Raw genomic sequence first — 7,846 nt, 5'->3', positions numbered from 1 at the left:
GAAATCTTTAAAGAAAGTAAGGCGGCATTGGAGGCACTCACTCATCTATGCCAAGAAATTTGGAAGACAACTATCTGGCCAACTGATTGGAAGAGATCCGTATTATTGCCCATTCCAAAGAGTGACCCAATGGAATGTGGAAATCATCTGACAATATTTTTGATATCCCATGTGAGTAAAGGTTTACTAAAGATAATACAGAAATGGCTGCAAGCATACATTGACAGAGAACTTCCAGAGGTTCAAGCCGGAGTCAGAAGAGGCCGTGGAATGAGGGATATCATTGCTGATATCCAGTGGATCTTGGCTGAAATCGTAGAATATCAGAAAGATGTTTATCTGTGCTTTTCTGACTATGCAAAGGCTTTCGATTGTGTGGATCATGACAAGCTATGGCCAACATTGTGAAGTATGAGTATTGCTGAACACTTAATTGTGCTCATGAGGAATATGTATATGGACCAAGAGGCAGTTGTTTGAACAGAACATGAACGCTGAATGGTTTAAAATTAAGAAAGGTGTGCGACAGGGATGTATTCTTTCACCATACTTATTCAACCATGTATGCTGAGCAAATAATCTGAGAAGCTGGGTTCTATGAAGAAAAACGTGGCCTCAGGAACCAAAGGAGATGCCCTTCGATAAGTGAGTAAATTAAAAAGTATGATACATCCACAAAATGGGATACTATTCAATAATAAGAATATGAACTACGAAGTAATGCAAAGATGCATATGCACATTAAATGCATATTTCTATGTGACAGAAACCAGTCTGAAAGTTTACATACTACAAGGTTCCATTTATAGAACATTCTAGAAAGGGCAAAGCTGTAGCTATAGAGAAAAAAGTTGATGCCTCTGAATTATAGTGGTGGAAAAGAATATTGACTATACCATGGATGCCAGAAGACCAAACAAATCTGTCTTGAAAGAAGTACAGACAGAGTGCTTCTTAAAAGGTAGAATGGTGAAACTTCATCTCATTTGATTTGGACATTACATCAGAAGGACCAGTTCATGGAGGTAAACATTCTCTTAATTATCTAGTGCCACATCAAGGAAATATCAAAAGTAGATGGCTTTAATAAACTAGAAATTTGTTTTCTCTCACAGTTCAGGAAGATCACATTCAGAGTGCTAACTCTAAGAGAAGACTTTCTCTCTCTGTTGGCCTGGCCCTTGCCACCTTTGAGCATCAATAGTCCTGCATTCTTTAGAGATCTCCCTGTATCGTGGCTTCAATAGTCCCCCATATTTAGGAGCTTGACACTGCAGGAACCCCAGGTCAAAAGGAAGCATTCCACTCTTAGTTCTTCTTTCTTGATGGTAGTAGGTGTCTCTGATCTCTGCTCAATTCTCTCTACTTTTATCTCTTGTCAGATAATGGTGTTGCGGTCCCTACACCAGGGAAACTCCCTCTTCATCTGATCAAGGCTGTGATGGGATTAAGGGTGTTGCATTCCACCCTTACTCCTTTTATAGCTATTGATCACATAAGATCATATCACGGTAGATCATTATATAACTGACAAATCGCATCATTACAAAACTATCAAATGAGATAATAATTGTCCAGCCAAATTTTTACACATTTTGGAGATGGAAATACAATTCATTCTAAGATAGATATCATGCTAGGTAAAGTAAAGAATCAACAGAAAATAAAAAGGAAGGCCCTAAAAAGATGGATTGATATTGTCTGCAACAATGGGATCAAACATCTATGATTGTGAGTATGACACAGTACTGAACAGTTTTTTCATTCTGTTATATATAGGGTCACTGTGAGTTAAATTCAACTCACTGGTACCTAGTAACTAACAACAGATAGTAAACAAATCATTTTTTGTGAGATGGGGAACGTTTGGATAAATGAAACATGGGGGAATTGTTAACGATGTGAACCTATTTTGTAGAATACTCTAATGAAAGGAGCTCTGGTAGCGTAGTGGTTACGAATCGGGCTGCGAACCTTAATGTCAGCGGTTCGAAACTACCAGCTGCTCCGCGGGAGAAAGATGAGGCTTTCTACTCCCGTAAAGATTTACACCCTCGGAAACCCTGTACAGGGTCGCTATGGGTCGGAACCGACTCGACAGCACTTAACAACAACAACTAATGATGGATACTTGTCACGATTTATCAGAACCCATAGGAGTCCTGGTGTGGTGCTGTGGGTTAATTTGCCAGACTGCAAAGCCATTTGAACTGCAAGGTCGGCAGTTCAAGCTCACCAGCTGCTCCTTGGAAACCCTATGCAGGGTCGCTATGGGTTGGAACTCACTCGACAGCACATAACAACAACAACATAGACATTAAAGCACAAAGATTAAATGGTAATGTAGTACAATTTTTAAAACATCAAAGATAAAATAATTCTAAGAAACAGTTACAGCCAAGAGAGAAAGGCTCCAGGAGGCATATTGACTATGTAATGTGGTATCCTGGATTGGATATTGGAACCGAAAAAAGAACATTAGGTAAAGACAAAGGACATCTGAGTAAAATATTGACTTTAGTCAATGATAACATATCAATATTGGTTGATTGTGGCAAATATGACTTATTAATATAACTGTTTTCATTGCTAGTTGTCCTTGAATTTATTCTGACTTATGGAGACCTCTGTATACAGGGCAGGACTGGTCTGTAGGATTTTTAAGATTCTGATATTTCAAAAGTAGATTGCCAGGTCTGTCTTCCCAAGCACCTCTAGATGGGTCCCAACTGCCAACCTTCTGGCTAATAGTTGAACTCTCAACTGGGGACCAGCCAGGGACTCATAATACATAAGAATAAGACATTATTAATAGGAGAAACTGGATGTGGGTTGTATGAGAACTCTATTTTATCTTTACAATTTTTCTTTAAATCTAAAACAATTCAAAATTAAGTGTATTTAAAAGAAACAAAATTATAGGAAGTCAGAATTTTACTGAGTGTAAGAAAAATCATTTCAGTGCTTTCTTGCACAGTTTAAAACCTAAAATTGGACCATAAACTAGCCTGATCTGATAATCACTTCAGCAAATATACAACGTTCTGATTCCAAATTAGAAATTAGGAGTAATGTTCTTACTGAATAGGTAAAGTGTAAAATTTTCAAACCTGAAGATGAGAATGCATACATATGAAAATAAAATAGGACAGTTTCTGTCCCAATGAAGTTTGATTTGTACTTTAAATTTCTCTAAACTACTTATTCTTTCATAGATAAATAAGAAAAGTCTAAGTTGGGGCTGGATATTAACAAGATGTGTTTAGAATACAACAGTTTTAATGGAAGCTAAATTAGTGCTTCTCATCATATTTCCATCTTAACTATGTGATAGAGTTGGTATATAAGCATTGACTAGTTTTAGAGATGTTCTTTTTAGGTGCCCACATGTCAAGTTCTATGTACAAGAGAATGAAACACTGCCTGATCATGGATTATACTCACAATTGTATCTATGTCTGAGCCAATTGTTGCAGCTACTGTGTGTCATTCTATCTTATTGAGCATCTTCCTGTTTTTGCCCTGACTCTCTTCATACTGCAGAAGTTCTTAATTTTTTTCAATTTTGGCATTAGTGAGTGGTGTGTTTATTTGAATAATAGCCATATTAAGTGGTCTTCCTTGTAGATATATGGATGTCATCATATACCTGCTGTTTTGTATATCAGAGTAGATCTAAAAAATTTCTTCTTGTCTATGAATGTGACACCATTCATCTTCAATTTGTCGTTCCTGTTATAGTCATTCCTTTCTAATTTGTGATTCCCAGTCATATGATTGTCCAAGTCAAAATGGCCGACAAAAGTTCATGTCACCTCTCTAATGCCCAGATTATTTGTCCTTATGAGCTTCATTTCATTTTTGATGCCTTCCAATTTTCCTGGATTCGTACTTCTTAAATTCCATTTTCCAATTACTAATGGATGTTTGTAGCTGTTCCTTCTCATTTTGTGTCATCAGCAAATGAAGGTTCTGAAAGTTTTACTCCCTTCATATTATTAAGTTTGACTGTACTTTGAGGAGTCAGTGTTTCCCTAGTTGAATTTCAAGTGCCTTCAAACTTGACAGTCTCATCTTCTGGCACTACCTATGACAATATTTCACAGCAATTGGTAAGGATTTCACTGGCCAATGTTTTTAGAAGTAGATTGTCAAGTTCTTCTTCCCAGTCCAGAAGCTCCACTGGAAATTGTCCAACATAGGTGATCTTGCTGGTATATGAAATACTGGAAAAATACCCTCCATCACCACAGCAACCCACAAAGCAACTTATGAGTGGTGGGATTTCAGAGATACAGTAAGTAAAATCATCCTTTAAGTATGATAAATCATTCTAAAATAAACAGAAGGGGAGTTAATGAAAGCAATTTGAGAATAAGGATATTTGTGATCATATCTTGTGTATGCTTTTAATTAAAATGAGAAAAACACAGGAGTACAAAGAGTTCTGAAAGGTGTTCTTCAACTTTTAATTGCTCCAAAGCATTCACCACTACATCAGAAATATAAACAGCTTTTAAAACTGGAGTCATTGAAAATGCAGTCCTAGAAAGTGAGATGATGAAGTTGTTCAGCTATATTATTATTAGTAAACGTATAGCTCATATATTTAATCCAACTAAAATAACATTATATATTTAAAATAAAAACAATTCACCATCATTTAAAAACTAAACGTTTTTTCCCCCCCATTTATGTATTTGGTGATAAAGTGGTATCGCTGAGGATATGGGAGTAGAGTAACATTGTCTAAGAAGTGACTCCAAAATTAATGTTTATAAAATGTTTACCAGTGTATCAGCAGAAATAGATTATTTTTCATAAAAACATTTCCTGTACTTAGTTATAATGACAGAAATATTTTTATAAGCTCAGTTAACATGCATCAATATACGTACAAGTTAAAAATCTATGAAAATGTATTTTTTTGAAACTTTTAATGAATCAGACCACCACTTGTCTATTAGTTTGTTGTACTGTGGTGGCTTCCATGTTGCTATGATTCTAGAAGCTATGCCACATATATTTTTAATATCAGAAGGGTCACCCAAGGTGGACAAGCTTCAGCTGAGCTTCCAGATGGAGACATATTAAGAAGGGGAGATGGATTATTTCCAAATATTTAGTCACTGAAAACTTTATGACTAACAGTGGAACACTGTCAGCATCAGAATATTGAATATTGAAATATGATGAAGAGCGCCAGAGTATTGTCAGATATAGTGCCAGAAGATTAGCCCTTCAGGTTGGAAGGCACTCAAACTGCGACTGGGGACGTGCTGCCTCCTCAAAGAAGAGTTGACCGTGATTACAGAATGGGATAAAGCCTTTCAGACCTTAATTTGCTGATGGGGCACAACTCAAAATGAAAAGAAACAGCATAAAAATTGATCAATAATCAGAACATGGAATGTACAAAGCATGAGCCTAGGATCAGTAGAAATTGTAAAAAATGAAATGGAATGCATAAACATCGATATCCTATGCATTAGCAAGCTGAAATGGACTAGTATTGGCCATTTTGAATAATTTTGAATCATAGTAAATCACATGGTTTACTATGCCAGGAATGGAAAATTGAAGAGGAATGGCATTGCATTCATTATATAAAAAAGAATATATCAAGATCTGTCTTGAAGTATAAGCTGTGATAGGATAACATCCATATGCTACATGGAAGACCAGTTAATACAATTATTATTCAAATTTGCGCACCAACCACTAAAGCCAGTGATGAGGAAATTGAATTATACCAACTTCTTCAGTCTGAAATTAATCAAACATTAATTGTAAACTATTAAGATTTGTGAGCCAATCAACAACAAATTGGGAATTCTAAATTTTCCATGTAAGAATAATTATACAATGAAAGCTACAAAAGATTTCCCCCCAAAGGTCATTTGCAAAACATTTCCCACACAAAATATTGTGCGTAAAGACATTGTCTGATTGGAAGACTGAATGATTGAAGTAGTATATTCAAGTAGTATATACTACCAGTGTATTCTTTTTTTAATCTTGTAGGTTTTATTTCGGTAATCAAAAATATACAGTGACCAGAAATTGTACTGATTAACATTAGGCATGCATCTCTACTTGAAAGTGCTGTTAGTTACTGACTGGCCTAAATTTTCATGACTAATTTAGGCACATCTTTGATTTTTTTGTATCCTGGAATACAGGAAAAGTTATCTTCTTTCTTGTGGCAGTCCAGTTATGAGAATTACATTAACTAAAGGCCTCTAGACTCTCAGGCCACCTGAGACCATCCTTTATAGAGGTCTTTAAATCAATCATAGTATGGGGAGCCAGAGAATCTAGAAAGCTGAAGTGTACAGTCTGAATGTTCCATAGATTTTCCTCCTAGCACTGACAGTTGAATACTATAGCTAAGGAGGCCTACAATTAAAATACCAAATTACTCTCCCCACTCCATGAATCCCCGTTCTAACATAAATATAACTATGAATATCAATCTCCCCATATATCTGAAATTAACCCACACAAATGACAGATTTTAACCTATGTGGTCCCACCATCACATTATAGAAAGCAGTTCCACTTCTCAGAGTGTAGGAAGCAGTTAATGGGAGTTTGACAGAAAGCACAGTCCCACACAGAGTGATACACATTTTGGTAGAGTCTTCCATTCGTCTGTCAATTATTTCCATAAGATTAGCGTAAAAAATACAACCGAATACATATATAACCCTCAAACCATACAAACACACAACTGTTATTCATTCTGAGATGACAGAACATCCCCAAAGTGAAAAATGGTAGAAGCCAATTCTCCATAGCTTTCTCTTCAACCATCCAATCAACAGCTCTTCCTTTCTTGAAGTACCTTCCTTCTGCAGTGAGGTAATGCTAAGATCAGTCAAAAAGGCTTTCTGAGAAAACTGGCTTGGATTTCTAGATCTGTTCCAGTTGATTCAAGATGAATTGGCTTGTATTAATAAAGTGCTCAACACAGTTTACAAAACAGGCCTCAGCCCGACTGCCCAACTTTGGCCCAGGCTTGTCCATACACTTCTCCCAACAAAATTCTGTTATCTGGTGCACCAGCTGCTGAAAGTGCTGCTTGTGTCTCCACTTCGATGAAATGCTGCAATTGCAGGTCCTCAGTGCCCAAACCCGCCAGCGAGGAAGACAAGGAGGAATCCATCTCAGCACGACCACGCAGACCGAGAACAACCAGTGTATTCTTAAAGAAGTAAAAAATAATTACTCATTACGACAATATTTCTCTAGGGTTTAAAAAATGTCTTTATTTACATAGTCTGAAGTCATGTCTGTGGGATCAAAGAAAAGCAGAGGATTAAGGCAATTATGTAAACAATTTTGAAAAAACAGCTTTGAGCATAAGTTACCTATATAATTTTCAAGCTGCCTCTTATTTAGTTGGTGGAATTGTAACTAAAAACGTAGTTTATATAAGCAGGAAATAAACATCCACCTTTTTTCTCAGTTATGCTGATATTTTAACTATATATATACACACACACACACACACACACACACACGCACACACACATTCTAAACTTACCAAACAATTTCATATGGAAAGAATTGCCTATAGAGGTTTGCAGACAATAAGGAAAGACACATACTAAATAAATTTGTCAACAAAACTGAATTAAATGAGCAAAAGGTTCTGAACCTTTTGCTCATTTAATTTTCTCATCACACACTTCTTTCAATGGCTAACTAACTCTATAAGAAACTAAATACATTTTTTAATGATGAAAGTGGCATCCCTTTGCATGTCTTCACACTGATACAATAAAGAGTAACTCTGAGGAGTACTATCATGTCTTAAGCATTTTATCATAGATCACAAGAA

At 36.1% G+C, this 7,846-nt stretch overlaps 1 pseudogene; it reads right to left on the bottom strand.

Annotated features, from left to right (window-relative positions):
• Positions 1-6,876: 6,876 nt before the first annotated feature.
• Positions 6,877-7,168, bottom strand: LOC102813384 (annotated as a pseudogene).
• Between the last annotated feature and the right edge of the window lie 678 nt (positions 7,169-7,846).

The sequence above is a fragment of the Chrysochloris asiatica genome, unplaced genomic scaffold (genome assembly GCF_000296735.1).
Source record: "Chrysochloris asiatica unplaced genomic scaffold, ChrAsi1.0 scaffold00297, whole genome shotgun sequence".
NCBI classification, from domain to species: domain Eukaryota; kingdom Metazoa; phylum Chordata; class Mammalia; order Afrosoricida; family Chrysochloridae; genus Chrysochloris; species Chrysochloris asiatica.
The sequence above is the reverse complement of the archived record's forward strand: the minus strand, read 5'-3'. Positions and strand labels throughout refer to the sequence as shown.